Here is a 21,681-nt window from a genome sequence, read left to right as displayed (position 1 = left end):
TAATATTCGTAATACTGTACTACTTTATTCGGTATAATACATTTACCAACAGTTGTAAAAATGTTGAACGCTTAGGAAATGGAAAACTCGCATTTAGTACTGCTTCTGTTACGATTTAAAAACCATCCGTGAACACACCGGCTTCATTAATGAGAACACATGGGTTTTATCAAATGCAAGTGACTTCCGAGCTGAGTAAAACTCGCCAGTCCACAACTGGAGAGAGTCCAGTTCCGGTTCTTAGCGACGTTCCTCGTCGTCGCGGTCCAGTCCGTGCGGAGTCCGTGCCTGAGCTTGCGTGCGCCTCGTTCTGCTTGTTGGTTACATTGTATCAATCTCCCAGCATTGAAAGATACAAACAGCCATCAAGATATATTAGAGATACAGAGAAACAGAATCGGGGGATTTAAACTGGTGCGAAAACCGGCAGAAAACTGGATTTTACTTCCCGGGACCGGAGGAGACGTTATATAACTCGAATCGGGCTCGCGATCGACCCTAAAAATGCCCGTTTTAGCCGGTATTTTTCAGTTTTGAACGGGATTCAACGTGTGATGGCAGCAGTCCAGTGAACTGGCCTTTCCTTCCCCTGCTGTTGGATTTCTTGGGAGTTCTATTGATTTATTTTGTCTGTTTATTTTGAATAAATCGGTGTTCCTCGCATTTTTCCCACCCCCCCCCCTCCCCGACCCCCAACTTTCTGGATCTATGGAGTGTACTTAAATATTCGTGGGATCGGGGTGCTCAAGTGGGTAAGTGCTGGAATTTTTCGGGTTTTTTTTTCTTAATGCGGGAGGTATTCACAACTGCATGCTTGCCGAAAGCCCTTTGTCTGGGAGACTCCAACAGTGGATTTTTATCCTTAACTCCGAATTACAGCAGATTCCTTAACCTTTTCTTTCTCCCCCTAATACGGCTGCCGACTAAAACAGAACGACGGCTCAGGAAGTGTGTTTTTTTTTTCTTTCTGGGGATTGGAGAAATAAACAATTTAATTTCACGCTCGTCTCCCAAGCCATCCAGCATGAAGTACTGATTTAGAATCACCAGCGGTCTTTCTGAAATTAATATGTAATTGCATGTGCGTTCGCTCTGAACTGTTTCACGTAACCATGTAGAATAAAGCTGTCTTTGAAGGCATTACTTACACCTTTTTAGAATGGCATATTTAGTGGGGGAAAGTACATAGATTGGGTAGAGCACACCGAGAGGGCTTTGTGTTTTTAAACCATTTCGAATCACAGGAGTTTCCTGTTTCTATCAAGGGTTTTGAGTCTCAAAGCCCAGCGCTTCTTAGATAATCAAATTTTAGTTTTACAGAGCGGGATAGTCCCCAGAGGTGTAATTTTATCTACTCTGTAATCATGTTCGGCCTTTTCATTAGGCTCTTGCGCCGATGTGCATTTATGGCACACTAGTCGGGGGTTCATTCTTTTGTACAGGAAAAACGCGGTCATTTCTCACATTTGAAATTATTCACAGGAGGTTTCGTCCTCCCCCCCTCACTTTTCCTTTGCAAAGAGTCTTCTTCAGCGTCGCTAAAAAGCTCAACGACAAGAATCCAGAGATTTGCGAATTGCATTTGGGGCCTGTGCCTAATGTTTAACCTCGTTGGTCACACACTGGTGGGCATGTTCCGGAGGCGTTTGCAGCAGCGCAGTGCACAATGGACACTGTCTACATGTCTACATGATGTGCTCAGATTATGTGCTTGAACTGGCGTCGGCAACCCTGGCGCAGTTTTCATCTGAGGGGTCTATTGGTTTTCTTGGTGTGTGAAATTGTACCTCACCTTTCTCGAAAGCGAAAGTAAACTTAAAAAAATATGTATACAGCAACGGCTTATATGAGGCCTTGATTGTAATTACATTTAGCACGTATGAATCCACCATGTGATACTTGAGTGTAAGAGAGCCAGTTGGGGACCGTAAAAAGTGATTATAGGACTTGGCACAATTTATTGAGAAAAAACGTAGTTATTACTGTTGTTTTTACTTAAAATCCTAAAATGGATGTATGTTATCTAGTGAAGTGGTTGGTTTTTATGTGCTAAGTGGTTGATTAGCAAATGGTTGTCCATTGAGGACAGTTGTAACTGCCTCTCCACAAAAATGTAAAATAAAATAATTCGACAAAGACCAAGTTATAAATCCCCACTTCCTGTTTTGGTGTTGAATTTTGTAAAAAGACTATAAATCTAGCTTCTAAAAGTTTGAATGAGTGAAGAATGACTTTGAGAACATACCCGCATTATTTTAATTTGCCTGGAGTCATCCAGTAAGCTTTTAATTTGGTCAAAGTGAAATGGAATGTGAATTAGGGATGCTTCAGGAAGGGTATATTAAGTGTATGATGCTGTTTTGTCAGTGTTCGAAGTGAATGGAGTTCCCTTGTTAATTATTTTAATAAAAAAGCCTTCAGTACTTTCCCGTATTTCTATAATGTTGTTATTGTGTCAGGTATTAGTATATGCTTGACACAAGTATATATCTTAAGTATTACGTTCGGTTGCATTGGGAAGGATGATGTGCTAGCACAGAATTAATATTTAAGGCATTTTAAACACCCCCAGTAAACAGAAGTGTCCTATTGCTCTCTGTTGAAAGCCACACTCTGATATAAAATCATAATTGATGTATTTAAGACCATAGATCTGCTGATTTAAAATGGTTGGAGAGAAGGGATTATCCTTAAACAGTTTAATTTAAGGAAAGGTCCCACTGCACTGTTCCCAAGAGCAGGGTTCTAATCCTAGTGCAGTGGCTGTATTCCACTTGGTCCTGAACAATATGACCTCCCTAAATGTCCCCTGTGGTTCAGTTGATGTAATTTCTCACTTCTGCTCTATGCTGTGAGGGCATAATGGCTGCCAGAAGGCCAGCAGGTGAGTGCTCAGCTCAGTGGATGATGTGGGTCTCCCCCATGTCTGAAGCACTTTGAGGTCCTTTGAAATCTGAAGTGCTGTGTAAATGCTGGGCATAGCCAGACCCTTTGAGAATTGTCTGTTTATATTACACATCTTTGGTATTGAAGGCCTATGCCTTTTACAAATTCTCCCTGTCAACCTGTATTTTTTCTTGCCCATTGGGTTTAAGTCCCAACAGAAAATGTGTACTTTGTTCACAAATGTCTTGTTTTGTCTTATTGGTTGTCATATAGCTGCTGACTGACGGTTTGACTTCTATGATCACTTAAGAAGATGTATGATGAAATAGTTAACTACAGCGGTTTCCTCTTGTGCTGTACATATGTTTGCATTTTACATGTTAGACTGTACATAGACTTTGTCTTTGCCCTTAACATGAAATTTACTGTTCTTCATACTATGATTGCCTGTAATAAGTTAAACCATCTTTGTCTAGGGAAGAAAAGTGATTTTCAGAAAAAGAGTTTAAGTAATGAAGACCTGCTTGGTTTTGATAGACTGGCTTCAAAAGACACTTTTATAAATAATTTGCACATTTTAATATCTAGGCATAGGATGGTTTTAGTTTCATGCAACAAGGCCATGATCCAATGAAATGCACAAAAAATAGTAAGTCTTTACAGAACTGCAGTTTGTTTTACAGCACATACTGTAAAATGTTACATAAGAAAGTTTGTTTTAATACTGTGTTTCCATATTGTGAAGAGTGAAGCTAAAAAATGTAGTTTTCTGGCTTGTCCCATAGTTTTAAACTGTGTTTTCAGTAACTACCAGGTTACCAAGCCTGCCCTATTATGACAGGTTTTGAAAAGATGTGATTTTGGTTGTAAAGTGCAGGCCAACGTGATTGTTTTCATCTGATATAACTGTTGATGACCCTCTTCGATTCCTTTTAAATTAATCCCAATGGGAATAATTGTTTTTGTTCAAGTTGATTAAATGGATTTGAGATTTTTTTAAAAAGCTCCATCAGGAAATGGTTCAACTCATGTCCAGTAGCTGTCTCTCCTTGCTGCCACTACCATCTCTTATTACTTATGTACTGTTATTACTCTCCCTTGCACTAATTAAATGCATCTCACAAGCTAGCCTATTTGATCACATAGCATCAAAGTCTAGTCTGTGAGTGTCACTGAGGAAAAAACCCAGGAATGGCAGTATGACCACACCTCCTTGGATGATTTGCTGAAGGTTGACAGTTTTCAGTTTTGTAGTATCAGGAGCCATCATTGTGACTTTTTTTATATTCTGAAAGGTTATCCTTAAGTACCGGAATCTCTTTTAAGGTATCTTGTTTACATATATTTTGAGAAACATTGTTGTAGTGTTTTCTACCAATTGGAAATTGTTTGGATGGTTCATTCTTCCAGGGCTCCCCGATAGCTTAAATATGTCTGAGCACAGGCTGGGTTCTGTAGTCTAGGCATGACCAATTTGAGCCCTGGCTAGGGTTTTAGCTTATTGTAGTTGGAATTCCACAGTCAGTGGTATTCAGCTGGCCTACCTCCTCCACATGGGCTGGATGGCCTTTTGTAAGCCAGTCCAGGGTACTCTTGGCTAGGTGTGCAATAGCTGTCCCAGGAACTGTTGAGGACCCTCTGAGACTGCAGGGAGTGATGCCGAGCTCCTGCATTTAACACTACCTTTCCGAGTAGCCGATAGCTCCGTACTGAACAGGATGAAAGAAAGCATGACTTCCTCTTGCGCATCCTCATGCAGTCTCTAAGCTGTTGGTGTTTAGTACAATTAGTGTCCAAAAGAAATAAATATGTTGAAGATGGATGAATACCACTATGATAAATATATTTTACCAATGAGTGATAAGATTGTTCAACTATTAAACCTGCTTTTCTCTGTAAATGAGAACCTGCTTCCTGTTCTACCATTAAAATTGCTCCTGGACTTCATGAACTTCCAATAAATCTCATCAAACATTTCTCTTTTTACTTCCTGTTCCGTTAATTCCCACTCACACTTCATGAATTTCTTTGCCTGTGGGGTCAGTTTAAATCCTTTCTTTCTCAGTTCCCTGTAGGGCCGGAGTTTTATTTTTTGTCATTCAGTGACCTAAACAGTGCAATATGTTTTAAAATCTTAGAACAGGAGGCACTTTGATACACAGGTGGTTGTTGGAGCCTGGATCAGTCTACTCTGTCATAGTTGAAGTTGGTCCTCTGGTTTCCTTCAGGAAACTGCAGGATGGGCTCTTGAGGTTAGTTATCACCTAAAACGCAGAAAGCTAGAAAGGCCAAATGACCTCTTTTTGATTAGAATCTTACGCTCTACTATGTCTGCTTTCAGTTTGTTCTTACATTTCTCTGTTCAGTAGCTTACCTGGATTTATACATTCTGCCTTCCATCCCCAAAGAATCGCATACGAGTTAAGTTGAACCACAGAATCTAGTGAGCCATACCTTGGAGGTGAGCTATCTCCGTTTTAAGGTGTTGAGGTAGGAGTGCACTCGTTCTGTTGCATAACAATTCCATGCACACTCTTTCAGATTTTCAAAGGTATTGCACCACCTCCTATGTATTAATATCAACATTGTGAAATACAGAGCCACTAATGCTTGCAGGAGTTGCAGTTTTATTTTATAAACGCACAAAAACGTACTACTGCTATTTTTTATGTTGCTGATCGATTTGATAACTTCTCAGAGGTGTCCGTTAATAAAGACTTCTCTTTTTTCAACCAGTTTTTCTCTATTCAAACAATGTGGGGGAATGATTTTTTCCGACCACAATCAATGGCGGCTGTTTGGAGGGTAGTATTTTTTTTTAGATCAGCTGGCACTGACAATTTTTTCGCCTGTTACTGTTTAATTAATCTGGGATTTTCCTGGTTTGCCAGTCTGTGGTACTTTTAATTGAGATGTCTTTGACTAAAACTTACAAATCTCAGCCACATGCACTCACTGTCATGGAAACCACATTTTTCCAAAAGTGATCTTCATCTATGTTAACATGGTACTGCACTCACAGGGTGTTTATTTGAATGTTTTTGTTTCTTTGAATGTGTATTGTTCTCTGCACACATATATAATGCATTGAAAGAAATGGGTTTGTCAGGGCCTTGGTTCAATAAACCCATAAAATGTAATGGGACACATTTATTTTTCTTTTTAAACTATTGTACAATGGAAAGAAAAAGACTGTGTTGCAGCTTTTTAAAAATATTCTGCTTAAAGCATTAAACATTTTCATCCCAGAAGAAAAAAAATGATCAAAGCACATAAAACAGAGGGGTAAATGATTTAATAATGCAATTACAAAATTAGAGGAGAAAGAAAACACTATCTAAAGGCATTGAAAAAGTACAGGATTCAGTTCAAGACAAAGAGTGTAGCTGGACTGTACACACAGGCAAAAGATCTGGGCCAAGAAAGAGTGTGGCAAAGAATAGTGTGATGGAGGCGAGCATTAAAGTTTCTTTCATTATTTCGATATCGCATAAACAAAGGGTGAATTAAAGTGTGACTGTTTAAACAACACTGAAAAGAAAATGGCTAATGTGTTTAATGGATATTTACTGAGGAAGAAATCAATAAGATGCCTCAAGCTGAGGAAAGACAAAATTATATATTAAATAATATCAGCATAAAAATAGCAGATGTGTTTAAGTGCTTCTGTTGCATATAACACATCTTCAGAGCCTGATGGTATTCTATCAGTTGTACTTAAGGATTTTAAAGATTGCTTTGAGCAAGCAGCAGTAATGATGAATGCAAACTGCTTGTATTGTAGTGTATTTCTAGTTTTATAAAAGTTCCTCATAAAAAGATTAATTTCTAATTTATATGATCTAGATTCTGCTATAGTTAATTAAGTAGTCAAGTTAGCAGATGTATTATACCACAATAGGAATATTAACAAACATTGTCAAAGATGCTTAGGAAATAAAAACAAAAACAGGTTAAATTTTAAGACAGAGCAAAGAAAGATAGTATTTAATATAGACAAATATTACATGTGTTAATATACTATTAAATGTATAGTTAAATGTGTACCAGAGTGTTAAATGGAGGTTATAAAACAAACTTGTGGGCAACAATTGATTAGACTACTTATAAAAATACTTAAGTTGGTACAGACGCATTATTCACAGCCTCTAGATAATGTGGGGATAAAGTTAGGGTATGTTATCCTTTTACCTCTTTTAGACTATTGTGTACAATTTTAATTACCATGTTGCAAAAAAATAGTGCTGATATGAATTCATGTCAGAGAAGAGTGACCAAGTCCATTCCCATGCTTACAAGAATGTCCTACACTGAAAGACTGAAAGAACGGAATGCTTTTAGTCCTGAATAGAGAAGACTACGAAGAGATCGGACTCATGTGTTGACAAAGTCAAGGGACTTTGAATCAGCCGTGAAATAGGAGCCAGGGGGCATGAGTAGAAATTCAAGGGAAGAGCAATTAAAACTTTACACAATGGCATTGTGGGAGTGTGAAAGAAGCTACACAGCCATCTTGTCCAAGCTGATATCCTATCCTCTTTCAAGAACCAATTGTATAAAAATTCTCCAGTCAATTAGTAACCAGCACCAGATGATCGAGATGGGCCTCACGTTTTGCAGCTTCTCTTCCAGTCTTATGTAAAAGACACAGCTATATCTAGCTTTATGTGGCTTTCACTCAGTCAGTGGATAGTAGGTTCATCTTATTGTTCAGCAAAAAATGGTCTTCTTGGTAGCATTTCTATATTGATACACAGATAATTACAATCATGTCTGAGACGTCCACAAATTTCAAATTGAGTTTGTTTCCTCAGCTGGTTCATGTTTTGAATTAAAATCTGGGTTAATAAGAATAGCTACAAAGCAAACAGCCTTGTGAGTGAGTTAAGAGTTTTCCACCTGCATGATAATTTTATTTTTCTATTCTTGCACATCCAGTTACTAATATTATCCATAGTGTTTAATTGCTAATCTAAAATAACCTAAACATAAGTTTTCGTTTGCTGACTTATTTTAAGTTGTATTTTCAACCAACTGTTGATAGTTTTCAATAGTTCGGTATCCTGTACTGTCACAGCATGAGTGCTGAGAACTAAGCCTGCATGACAACTTCTGTTATCTCGATGGTTTTGGAAGGCCATAGAGGAAAGAAAAAGCTGTACATTTTTCTTTGTCCATTTATTTGGAAATGGGTTCCTGACAAGTATAGTTATTTTTATTTCTCATTACATCTGATGAAGTGCTTTTTTCCAGTTGAAAAAGACTTTCCTGTCCACGATCTGGACACACTCTAGATGTGCTTAAGGGCATTGTTACTCTACTCCCTGTCTTCCTTGTTGCATATTTCTTGGCAGGTCCACATGGTTAACTAGGTTTTAACAGCATAAAAAGAGTCTTAAATGTTCTGAGAAACTGTTGTCTTTTGCATGGAAACCAGCCATTTAAACAGCAGTTGTTCACCTCCAACCTAACAGTTTCAGTTCACAATGAAGAGTGAAGCCTCCCACACACCTCTCTTTGTTGAGTTCGTGGAGGTGTCAGTTGCTCCCAGGACCTTTTTGTATGGAGATAAAGACAAAAGCCCCACTTGCACCACTTGTTTACCTGTGAAGTGCAACATATTTAGACTAGGCTAAGGGCAGCTTCTTCAGCCAACCAACTGAGAATGCACAATCTTGTATATCTTAATGTGTGGAGGTTAAAATTGGCCATGATTATTACACTTCTCAATTTATGATGCAGGTGTAATCTCTCATATTTCTGAGGTAATCAAATACACAGGTCAGAATCCTATGTTTATATATAGGTGGGGCAATAGGTAGTTTTGGAAACTGGCTGTAGTCTATATATGTTCTGTTATTACATGATATCACTTAAAACATTGGGGCGGAGCGGTGGCTCTGTGGCTAAGGATCTGCGCCTGTGGCTGGAACGTTGCCGGTTCAAATCCCGCGGCTGGCAGAGGAATCCTACTCCGTTGGGCCCCTGAGCAAGGCCCTTAACCCCAACTGCTCCAGGGGCACTGTACAGTGGCAGACCCTGCGCTCTGACCCCCAGCTTCTCTCCCTATCTGTGTGTCTGTGTGTCTCATGGAGAGCAAGCTGGGGTATGCGAAAAGATCATTCCTAATGCAAGAAATTGTAAAGGGTTAATAAAGTAATGTTATTTATTATTATTATTATTATATTATATACAAGTCAGTATATATTATATAAACTATATACTATATTGTCATTTTACATTACAATACAGTGAATGAACTGTTGTAAATCAAAAGCTATAGGTTCTCCCTGTTTTAACACTTTTAGAGGCTTTTTCACAGCCATTAACATTTTTATTTTAAATATCTAACTTGATGTCATTGGCTAGCAAATTCAAGTTGATCTGTATTTTACCTTCCCTTGGTAAAATGTACTGCAATGGGAATTTCCTCCTGTGATTTTTTTTTTCTTTTTGGATTTTCTGTCAACTATTTCCAATGGAATGTGGGTAATCCCTTGTTGGAACTTGGTTTTATTGCTTACTTTAAAGATAATATCTCAAAAGAAATCTGTTAACTAATGAGTAATTGTGTTTTCTTGGATGTGCCAGTAAGTCATTTGCTGCTGTGAGTGCCCTAAATATCAGGAAAAGGAAACATAACCTGACCTCTTCAAACAGCAGTGCACAGTTTTGAAAAGGCACTCTCCAAAGTTTAGGATGAAGTCGCTTAGAAAAAAAAATACCCAGTAATGAGGCCAGTGGCTTCCTCATTGCATAGTGAAATCTTAATGGCTCTGCTTCGAGGAAGTCACAGACAACAACTGACAAACCCATCTGTGGGGAGGTGATTTCCAAAACTGCCTATCTCCCCATACATCTAACAGAATTGCTGACACTTTGAGGCATTTGAAATTGTTCTCTAATGCTAAAATAGAGAAAATGTGAGCTTTTTTTCAATCCAGAGGTGGAGACCAGGGTATGGATTTCAATAAGTGAGAACCTCATGCAAACAGAGTTTTAGTTTTAGTATGGTTAAAAGAGGTTGTCCTCATTTTACAAAATGTGTAAGGAAGTTTTTACTTGCTGTATTTTAAATTGAGACTGCTTCACATGCTGGATCTATGAAGTGCACCATGTGTTTGTGTTTCTGTTTGTTACTGAACAGAGGAAAAGAGTTGTTTTAAAAACAGTATAAAATTGAGGACTGGTGCTTTACATTTTAAAAATGTGCATCTTTTTGGCATAGCATTTATTAAATAGTATTTTTCTTTTAGCTACAGATCTATCTGGTAATTATACGGGCACCAATATAGACACACAAAACAAGTTCCTCCTTATTTTCTTTCACATAACATTCACTGTGCGTTAGGTTGTGAAGAGTTAGGTGATTTAATTTAGTTTGGTTTCTTCTCTTGTCTTTCTGGTAGGCTGTGGTTTGAATTTGCAAGAGTCGTGACGAACAAAACCAGAGCATTAATTCCGGAGTTTGGTGCGTCACTTCTGTGGAATTCATTCAGAACTTCAAAGCTCATTATTTGTGTCTGTCCTAATGTTTCCCATGAAAGATGTGTTGTTTATTTTATTTTATTTGTTGCCATTTGTGGTTTGGTTTCCATCTTACCACTGGTTACAGACAGGCATGTTCTAATCTCTTTGCGGTTTTCGCAAAATATTGAATGAATTTCTTCTTACTCTTGTATTTTGACATAATCTTAAGGGTGGATAATCTTTCTTTTTAGCAAGCTGCAATTTAAGGCCATTGATGTGTTAATGAAAAATGGAAAAGAACTGTAGGTTATCAGTAATGAAGTGTTTGTGACTAAACCGAGGCCTGAGGTGAAATTGATTGAAATGCCAGTGAATTAGTCCAAGAAATAAAACCAAGAAATAATAAGTGCCTGAGAAACTGGTAGGCAGCACTGTCCTTCAGTACCTGGATACACTGCACTACATCATGTTCATGTCCTGAGGGAAGCTAAGGGAGGTGTATTTTTAGCACTGCACTTGTAGTTTGGTTTATAGGATCTGCCATTTAACTCAAAAGCTCTCCCTGTCGGATCTTTTTCCATGATGGCATTCTGTAATTACAGTAACCAGAAGTCATGCTTTGCTGGTGGGTTTAAATCCTTCAAAAAATAACGGATTGTTTCAATCTTTAAAATAAATGTTTTGGGTGCTGGGTGCATGAGTTTCACTGCTGAAGAAAGATTGCTTGAATTAGTTCCAAATCTTTGCATTATGGTTAGCTTATTTAGATTCATAATGTATTGAGAATAATTATTGTTTATATAGTGCTGTAGATTTAATCTACATAGTGATCAAAACGCAATATTTTCACCTTTTTCCAACCCCCTCCAGTTTGCTACATTGCTGGTAGGAGCTATAGTGTTTACTGAGACACATTTTGCCCTTTGGTTTGGGTTTTGTGCTGAGTGACATTGTTAATGATTTGCCCTGTTGCTTGTAGTAAGTAGTAGTTTGTAGTTTTTGGAGGTATGTACTGTACCATGCACTTGGTTAAGTAGAGTGCCTATTGTAAAGCAGGACATGGAAGACTGATTTTAACTGTGGGTATTTAATGATATTATGATTTTGCCTGTTATTCAACTCCCCATAGATGACGTTGTGTTTTTCATTTTGCAGACAATGCTACAAGCAGCATTTGGCAATACATCAAGGAGTATCACCATGGTTAGGGAAAGGCTGTAAATGCATGTGGATTTTTTATTTCTGCGTTTCTTGTTTTGTCTGTCTTGGAGTGCTTGACTGCCAGACCTTTCTCTCCAGCCCCCTGGAGGATAACGGCCACACCATTGAATTGAAAGTGCTCTCCCATCTCTCAGACCTCTTCTACATGTTTCTCACTGGCGAACATGAGGCTTATGAGGCTTTTTACCGTTTCTTAGAAAAGAAGTGGTTGAAATGAGCTACAGAAAGAATTTCTTTCAGCTGTATGTTACTTTAAATTGAGTTGCTCCCTTTGCTCTTGGGAATGAAATTAAGTCATGTGACTTTGCTCCTCTGACCGCATGTTGAACCCGTAGCTTGACATGAGAGTGACAAGAGGCTCATTGCTGAAACCAGCAACAGCGAGAGAGCAGGAGAGATACCTTGTCTCTGTAATCTAGATTCAAAGGATTGCCAGTGGCAGGCTTGCGTATCTCATCCAAAGCATTTGCGTAACTGTCTCATCAATAATGGGCCTGCTGTGCATGGGGCATGTCATGGTATGCTGGTTTCCTTCCATTCTGAACCTCTGGAAGTTTCTGGAGCAGTACTTTATCATGGCAGTTGTATGTGCTTCCCAGTCGGTCACAGAAAACACAGCAAAGGACTTGTTTCATTCTGTCCTGTTGTCTGCTATGGAAATCTTGTCTGACAGCATTCTGAAAGAAGGTATTTAATACCAGCAAAAACTACTGAGATGTTTGTCTTTTCAATGTATACATTTTCTAAGCATGACGTGAATCGCCCTGATAATTCATACCAAAGGATTTCCTGGAACTGTGTTTTGTTCATGCCAAGTAATTAATCATTATATTTTAAACTGGATGTAATAAAAGATCCGAGTCCTGTTTTTTTGTGGATATTTTTGGATATAAATGCACTTTTTGACTGCATTTATTGGATCATTTAGACAGTGTGTGGGCTGCATGGTGGCTTTTAAGATGTTCACAGCTTTTGTAACTGCTGTTTCATCTAATTTATTTCTAAAAATACAAGTTTGTGCTTTTGGGAGGAGGAGATTGTCTAATACATCTGAAAGTATTTTCACATGAGACTCTGGGTGGAGAAGGAAGAACAGTTCGTGCCCATCTGAAGGATCAATAGGGGAAAGTGGTGTTCTTGATTTCAAGCCGTTTTGTTTACAGTTTAATGTTCCGAGTCAAACGGGCATCTATCATTTTGGTAATGCCCTGTACTGAGACCCTTCTCATCAATCATGCAAACCAATCGATCATGCAAACCAATCGTGCTGTGAGTCTTAAAATAACATGAGGTTTGAAAACAGATTGGGAGATCTAATGATTCTGTAATCAAATAATGTTATTGCATTCTCATACTTAAAAGGTTTCTAAGTATAGATAGCTTGCTCATTTTGATACAATGCAAAAGGGAGCTCAGTCTTTCATACAGTAAAGTGTTTGTCTTTGCACTTGCTGTCAACATTTCATAATTTGCTGTAGATTTTATGCTGACTAACTGATTGCTCTCCAAAGTCTGGTTTGAAATTGCCTTCCCCACAAAATTCTGCAGCGCCTTTCAGTTTTCTAATGTGTACTGTTTTAATTTTTGTTAGCTCTCACATCTGTGTTTTTAAGCCAGCTGCTTTTTTATGGACTAAAATCCACTTTTGTACACAATTCTCATTGATGATGCTGTTATTGACCTTGTCTCTTTTACTTGCTCAGACAGACAGTTTACACACACTTAAAGCCTCTTCATGCAGACTAAAGCAGTGCACATCAATGTGCTATCACATACATACATCATCAGTACACTGCAAATGTTACCCCCAGCCTAGCATGGGGTTCTACAGCAGAAACAGATGGGCCCAGCCAGTGTCTGTAGTGTAGAGAGGGTTAAGAACCTGTTGACATGGTGAGTGGTAGGCTGTTAATCCTGAGCTACCACACGCGTCGATCAGAAAGAACCCATAAAAGCATTCACCTGCGAAGTGCTTCATGTTACTCATTTCCATTCCTATGATTCTTGGTTTGCTGTAGTGGGAGCACTTTTATCAAGTGACGCTAGATGTCTATTTGTAATAAAAACAGTCCCCTAATTCTTTTTCTGTGGTTTCAAAGCTGTGCCCGAGGGATGGACGTTTTTATGAAACAGCTTGTCCACTGCCTTAACAGTAGTTCCCTCCAAACTCCAAAGTGTTGTTGCTCTTACTCCACTCTCTCCATGTACCAGTGGGACAAAAACCATTTGTGACATTTTCATAAACCGTAGGAGCGCAGCAGTTGAAAGGCTACTGCATATAGAGAGGCAAACAAGAAATAGTTGTTTTTTTAATCTGCATCGTTCTGTTCTTATTTTCCTAGGTGGGGGCTGCTAACGCTTAGTCTAACTAAGTTGTTATGTTGTAATGGCTGTGGATTGTTTTCTGGAAAAGGGGAAAAAACGCATGGCTCGTGTTTTACTACAAAAAGCAAAGGGAATGGGCATTGAGCCCTTTTAAATGTCGCTTTTGAATACATTATTGCTATTTTGTTTCTCCAAAGTTCTGATCAGCTGCTTGTGTCACTCAATGTTTTTAGAATTCTATCAGATGACATTGTCCTTGCACAGTTACATTTTGCCCCATATGTGTTGTTTGAATAATGATAATTCTGGATTATTGATTATAAATGCTCCTTCTGTGAATTTCCCATAGAAAAACTACTCACAAGCTTCTTCTGAGATGGGTAAGCATGTCCTGCTGTGATGGAGTGACTCAAGTAAGGTTCAACAATGACTAAGTAAAGGATAGAATTCCTACCCTAATGCATTATTGCTGGACTTCCCAGTCTTTAATAAGTGTGTCCAATCATGACAGGGCTTTGAAAGTTTTGCCATACTGCCATGTTATAAAAACATTTGCTTATTCAGGCAACGTTTCACAGGCTATGTGGATGTGTTTGAATACCCTAAGCTTTCTCATCCAAAGTCAATGAGAAAAACATGCTTGAATTGTCAGGAATGTCAGCTAGCAGTGCAGAATTCTGGAGTGTTGCATGGATTAGGTTAAGCTCGGCTAAAATAGGAGATCTGATCTCCATTGGTGCGGACTACAGGGCTGGACACCATAGGGTGTAAGTACCCTTATCATAATTTTTGTATGATTGCATTTTGTTTTCAGTTCATTTTGAGCGTTAAGTCAGATGGAACAAGAATAAACATGGAAAAAACATAACAAAATTGCTTTAAAAAATTGCTTTTCCTTTGAGCTCTTTGACTTAACTCCAGCTCTGCTGTTTAGTAAAATGTGTCTGTTTGCACATCTATGTGCAGAATCGGCTGGAGATTGAATTGACTGTACAGCAGTTTAGTGGTCTGAGTTCAGCCCACAGTGAGTCACATCCCAAAACCACTGCAGTCTGGTGGTTGACAAAATGGCTGTTTGTGCTGATCCATTTTCTTTTGCTTGCTGTTGGCTTTCACTTTTTGTTGAAAGTGGCAATGTGAAAAGCTATCAAAAGAGAAAAGGATGAAAGGGCAAACAGGACTAGGAGGGTTGTTTAAACTGTCTGAAGAATACAGAATTCCTCAGTTTAAATACAGGCTTTAGTCCAATAGTTTTTTGGTTTGTTCGTTAACAACACTTGCCTTTACATTTTGTGATTAATCAACAGGATAGATACAATAATTGAGATGTAAAATAATCTGCACACTAATTAGTGGTGGTTGTGAGAAAAAAATATAATGGCAAGATGAATCTGCTGGGAATCTTTTCTGTGCAGAATTCCTGTTTAACAATTAAGTTAATGTTCTCATTCTTCCAAGTATCTCTCTCTCTTTGCACTTTTGTATTCTTTTTATGTCACCAATTCTAAGAAGTAGCCCATATAAAGCTCCCAAGGAAGGTACACAGTATTTTAGTTTTATTTTAAAATCATAATGTAGCTTCTTGAAACAGCAACAGATAATTCTGCTTGTGCTGGAATGGTAATAGTTTTGTTTTTATCTCCAGACTGTATAGTAAATGTGAAATATTGAACTTAATTACTCTGGGTTTAATTAAGGTAGAGCCACCTGACAAGCACAACAAAGTGCAGTTCCTGATTATAATGAAGTGTAGTAGCTGCAGCAAAGGCCTTGACTATGACTCACCCAGCTGACAAAGGAGCCAGACTAGTTGGCATATTAACAGTGATAATTGATTGCGTCTTCCAATAGCTTACACACACGCACACATAGTTTTACCGTTACAAAGATAAACATGCAATTAAGATTTAACAAGCTCAGATATTAAATATCGTAGTTCTGACTTAGGCACGTGAAATTGTAACCTTCAATTTTAAAACCAGATACAGAAACTCTTAATATCCAGGGTTTTCTGAGTTACTAATGGAAAAAATACCGTAGTCTGTTTTTTTTTACATGCTTTGCAAGTTTTTCTTCAATTATATTTAATTGAATGAAACATTTCAAGCAGAGGAACTTGCTTGAAGCTGAAATGTGCATTCTGTCTTAGTAAAGAATGACAACACTTTCCCTGGACAGCTGTTGGAAAGAAAAAACAAAAAAACCTTCTATCTGGTATGCCCTTTTCTTCATTTATTAAATGAGACGTGCATTTTTTTTTCATTTTTCCGTAGGTTAGAAAAAAGGGATCATTTTATGTTTCAAGCTTCCTGCTGTCCTGTGTGGTCCAAAGACATTTTGTCAGTCCGGCTGGTATTTCCACTGGAAGGGGGGCGTCAGGATTAGTGCTTCAGAGTAAGGCAGACACAGGTATTTAGTTTGTTGATTTTGTGGGTTGAAGTTAATCGGTCAGTTTTCCACTCATCAGCATCCTTTCACAGTGGGGAATATTCTCTACCCAGACATAGATCTGCAGATGTGTTCTTCTTACCTTGCGGTCCTACTGCGTCATGCTTGGAGGAAAATTATGCAACGTGAAATAGAGCCTCTGTTCACAGTTTCCTTCCAGACCTTTTTTCCTCAGGGTTCATATGTGTTTTAGCATCTCAGTTTGGTCTTGAAGTATTTCTTTTAACTGAGAATCCTCTATTAGTGATAGATACTTTATTGATCCCGTGAGGGAAATTGCAGTGCAACAGCAGCTTAACACACACAACACAGCCACAGTGTAACGAATTATATACTAATAGTACAATACATACAATACAATACAAGAGTTACTCACAGTCCGGACACACAAAGAACAAACTAGAACAGAACAGTACACAGAAAATCGTATCACACATATGAATATAAATATAAATGTAAATATAGATATGGATGTAAATATAGACATAAATGTATTGCACAGGTCCCTGGCATATATTGCACAAAAAATGGTTGTAAACGAGAAAAAGAAAGAGAACAGATGTAGCAGTAGATGTGTAGATGCGTTTCATGTATACTTGCCCTCTTCAGCACGATCTCTCGTTCTCCACAGCCCATGTTGTGGATCTCATGTTGTATGACTCTGGAATGGGATCTTGAACACAATCCTGCAAGATTTTGAAAGATCCTAGAAGGGTCCTAGAAGAGTACTTGTAGGATCCCATAAATATTCTGTAGGCCTTTGTCTGACACTCTTGTCTAAAGCATCTTACTTGCACCCATTATTCTTTCTGTATTCTTGGGTTTGCTGGAAAAGTCTGGACAAAGCAAGAACTGTAGCCCTGTCCCCTCTTGGGAATTTGAATCCATGACTCCCTCGTCGGGAGTGAAGGGGCTGAACCACTTTTTTACACTCTATAGACTGATCCTGCTCCATCCAGTACAGGACTCCGAGTATCCCTTGTTTTGTTTGCAAAATATAATCTTTCAGGATCTTACAGGATCCTTTGAGATGTCATATAAATAAGGGCGTAATATCTTGTAGGGTCCTTTAATAAGAATAATAGTTGTTGTTATTATTTATGGGATCTCTTCTACACAGTTGTTCTAATTTTTTAGCATATCTAGCAGAAACATGATATTGTATACAGCACTGCTAAGGAATCTCTAGGTTGTGGACTGTAGCAGCAACCGTTTCAACTGGTGTAGTCACCATGGCAACCATTTTTCTTTTTGGGTGACAGTAAATGTAATTTTAGTTGCCTATAGACAACATCTTTATTACCATTGTTTACCGTTTTCAGTAATATGCACTATTGCAGGTAATATTTTATTAAAATGTTGTTTTTTCCCATGTTTACAAATAATACAGCCTTTTCCGACCCTGGTCCATGCGAATTTTCACTAAATGGTTGTTGCACAAGATCATCACTCACAATTCAGTAGGTTAAGAGCTTGGTTCATGAATCTTAAAAACAGCAAAGCCTAAAAAAGGACACTTAGCAGGCAGAAAAGTCTTCCATCTGACTTCCCTGTGAAGGAAGAGCTTGTTGTTATAAGGGCTGGAGCTCCTGCTCTTCTGCATGCTACTGTATAATTAAAAATAGCAAAGCATGTATGTGGTTATTATGGGATTGAACATCAGACATTTGTTTTGGCTGCTGTTGTGAAACGAGGCTTCAGCTCAGGCACACTGCTGTGGTTTTGTCATTCTGTTCAAACGGGATCCTTTTCTTTCTAGCTGCTCCGAGCGTCATGGCCGCCTTCGTGTCAGAACTGCAGGAGCGGCTCGGAGCTCTTCAGAGAGTTAGGAGCTGTTCTGGACGCAGGCCAGACGATGAAATGAGCTTCAGCTGAGGTCTTGGAAAGCAAGGGGATATGTTCCCGTTGGATACACAATTTAGTGTATATACAATTTAAATACAGTCCTACACCTAAGCTTCCTTTCTTTGCTGTTTCTTGCTTTCAAAACTAGATACATGTAATTACTAGCTTTTTTCATTTAGTATGGTTGTAAGATGTTATTTACTTTTATTTAAATATTGGTCTGAACCAGGAACTAAATTATATCCTACCCCTCCTAGTGATTACTTAGAGCATGACTGACCTGGTTAAACAGTGTATGGTCTCTGAAGCTGCACTTTCATTTGGTTACAGTATGAAGTGCATTGTAAACTTGCAGAGGCACATAATGCACCTTAGGCTATCGAGCACTTTCTTGATCTTCTGGATGACTTTTTATTTTGTTCAATAAGGTGGTACCTTATTGCAGAAACTAAGCAACTTGATGTTGTGGGGAAGCTTTAACTTCAGCATTGCATCACACGGCGCTGAAGAATTACTGCTAAGGTGTGATGAACCTTTTTATTGCCAATGGACTTCTGTGTCAGAACACTGATGTCTGATTTCATGCCTCATAGTGGTGAAATTGCACCATGTATTGATCTAAATTTCATAGGTGTTTCCTGCAATTCAAAAAGAAATTTAAAAAAACGTTTCATTTTTTTCTGTCAGTGACTAAAGAAGGAAGTTAACTGTTGGCATCGAAAAGAACCTTATGGCTAAAGTCATGTTTTCTCAATTGGAATGCAATAATTACAAAAGGCTGTGTTAAATTAAGTAACTTTGTAGTTTCAAAGAAAAATGAATCTGTAGCACATGATGGGATGCAGTGTTCAAAAGTCACATGATGCAGGATTACATTGTGCAGAAGCTCTGTCAGGAGCATAGAAGCCTTCAGTTTCTGTTTTATTGATAGCTAACCTTTCTGAAATGTTCCACGAAGAGTAAAAGGCAATGAGTTCTTGGATTTTTTTATTTCTGTGTTTTTTATGTAGGGACATAGAACAAGCAAAGTACTAGACTTTGCTTAAATTATCCCAAATAAGGTTGATCATAATGTCTTTAATTCAACACTGTTTGACTGCATCATTGGGGTAGGTGGCTCAGCATTAAATATCTGAGATTTGGTGTATGGTGGTGCACTATATTATAACATTTAATGATACGATTTTTGCCCACGATGCTTTGATCTGGCTGCTTCTGCTTCTGAGCAGCCTACAAGCTTGCACCTACAAATTGTACTAAATCTCTCTCAGTGTTCCAAAGCATTTATCTTCTCCAGACATTGTAGTCTCCTATCATCAACCTGACTTCCATCTCTAGATCAGTTAAATGGCAAGTGTAGCTTGCTTCTAATAAAGTTACTTGTCTGTGTGTGTGTGAAGCCCTGTATCTGTGTTAGACATCATTAGAACGGGATGCAATCTCCAGAGGAAAGATATCAACAGAAGTATGGTCAGTATTAAGTAAATACCACATGCATGATGCCACAGTATATATTCTGTTCTTAGCCTGTTGTGGAGCAGATCAGGGTGAACCAGTTCATGGGGTGCATTGCTGTTAAATCTGTAAAAATGTTTTTACCTTCAGACTGGAACGACGAAACCAGAAAAACAGCTAGAGGCAATGCACCATTGTTTTTAAAGGCTGAGTCGAAGCCTGGGAGTAACTCCTGAATGTGGGTGTTAGCGCCTTGTGTGGTTGCATCAGGAGAATGTGAGATCTGTCAATCTGTAGATGTAATGCTATATAATCACATGCTTCTGTAAGCAGAATGATGGCTCTTGACAAGATCGCCACAAGTGGAATGCATGTTTCTCTCACAGAGTACACCTTATAATGGCTGGGGAATCAGCCATGCAAATGAATTCTGCAGAGTGTCAAAAGGATAGCCTTATCTGCTTTGCATGTTATTACCTTGTCAGCAAGACAGATCCATGTTGGATTTTGTTGTGCTCTGTATTTTATGCATTTAGAATATTGCTGCTTTTTTGATGGTGTTCCTGAAAGAAGGACAAAGCGGCTGTAGCTGAGTAGGGAACTGGGGAGCAGAATATTTCCTGGAACTTCTACCTTGAGTTCACCTGAGATATGTGACACGCAAGGTTTTCTGCTGTACGCAGTGAATAAGAATTGAGGTATAAATTTACTGTATATTCACATTCTTCCAGATTCACTTTGAAGCCCAAGGAGACTGAAGTGGAGGCTTTGAAAGATGACAGAAACAATTTGAAACTCTGTCTGATTGAGGGACTGGTTCTTTAATAGCTGCCGGGTGGCTACAGATTAGGTCTTCGTGTTTTCCTGTAGTGTTTTGTCATGGAAAGATAGTGGTTGGAAAGATGCAAAGTATGGGCCACAGCTGCTTTTTATTCTTGAGCCTGGTGTGTGTGTGTATGTCACATTCCTTTTCCCCTTTATCTTGAAAGCCACTCATCCTTTTATGATTAGACTTATAGGAAGCCTCTGGTTGCATGATTGGTACTGTGTAAACATCTCACTGCAGGAAATCCTGATTGTCAGCAGTTGGTGAGCACCATTGAAGTAAATCACTAAATGCTTCAAAGTGCATGCGATTAATGTTTCTGTCTCAATACAGGGTTTGTCCAAATGCTCCATTTTCAGTACTGTATCATCAAAGTCAGGTTATTAAGGTTGGTACTTAGAAACTTTAAAAATTGAAACCTGTGATGTCTGCAGTAAATCTGTTCTTCTGATAGTACTGGAATTAAAGCCTTACCGAATCATGGTTTTCTTTTTTCTCCATAAGTCTTAATTCCGAAGGAAAATGCTTTAGCATTTTTTTAGATCGAACACAGTTGATACAGTTTTTCAGTGTAGCTTCACCCGTCATGCGAATGAAATATCTAGGCCGTTGTGGGGCAACTGATAAGAAATGAAACACCTGCTCTGTAATTGATGCCAAACCAATCTAACATGGCCAAAACATTTTTTCGTTTTACTTTTCAGCATGGAATTATCCTCTACTTGTTCCTTTGTAACTCGCACACTGACGTGGCTGCCCACTCTATAACATCTTGTTCCATTACATGCAGACAGCTCATATTCAGTGAACGAATAAATTATTTTCAGCAGCTCCCATAGTGTAAGACCTTTCCTTGCAGAGTGAAAATGTTTCTTGCAATTCTATTCATTTTTTTCACACTTCTATATCTCAATCAATATGATATTTTATAATATGTTCTTCCCAGGCATGGGAAAGAACATGAAAAGTAACTGTCAAGAACATAATGTTCTACCCAGCATGCTTATAGCTCATCAAATCCTTTTTTTTTACATACCCCATGTTCAGAGAAACTTCATTATCGGTGTTGGAAATGACTACGACATCAGTGCCTCATTTCAAATTGTGCTATCCCAATCAAACTGCCCATGACACATGTCATAAGTCTCACAGACATGGAAGAAAAGGATATATATTTCATTTAATGAAAAAGGGACTTCACTGCC

The 21,681-nt window shown here is 38.4% G+C and overlaps 1 protein-coding gene across 3 annotated transcripts in view; it reads left to right on the top strand.

The window, feature by feature from the left end:
* LOC148659463 (zinc finger protein 609-like) overlaps window positions 1–21,681 on the top strand; it is a 110,798-nt gene that overhangs the window by 929 nt on the left and 88,188 nt on the right. For 2 of the 3 annotated variants that reach the window (XM_088641725.1, XM_088641726.1), the window contains exon 1: window positions 285–752. The exons of the other annotated variant lie outside the window; for it this stretch is intronic. The gene's annotated coding sequence lies outside the window, so the exon portion shown is untranslated. Of the gene's footprint in view, window positions 1–284; window positions 753–21,681 lie in introns of those variants that run through there. 3 annotated transcript variants of the gene reach the window in all.

Source organism: Lepisosteus platostomus, chromosome 7 (genome assembly GCF_059453375.1).
Source record: "Lepisosteus platostomus isolate fLepPlt1 chromosome 7, fLepPlt1.hap1, whole genome shotgun sequence".
In the NCBI taxonomy this organism is placed as follows: Eukaryota; Metazoa; Chordata; class Actinopteri; order Semionotiformes; family Lepisosteidae; genus Lepisosteus; species Lepisosteus platostomus.
Note: the sequence above shows the minus strand (reverse complement) of the source record. Positions and strands in the feature narration are given on the sequence as shown.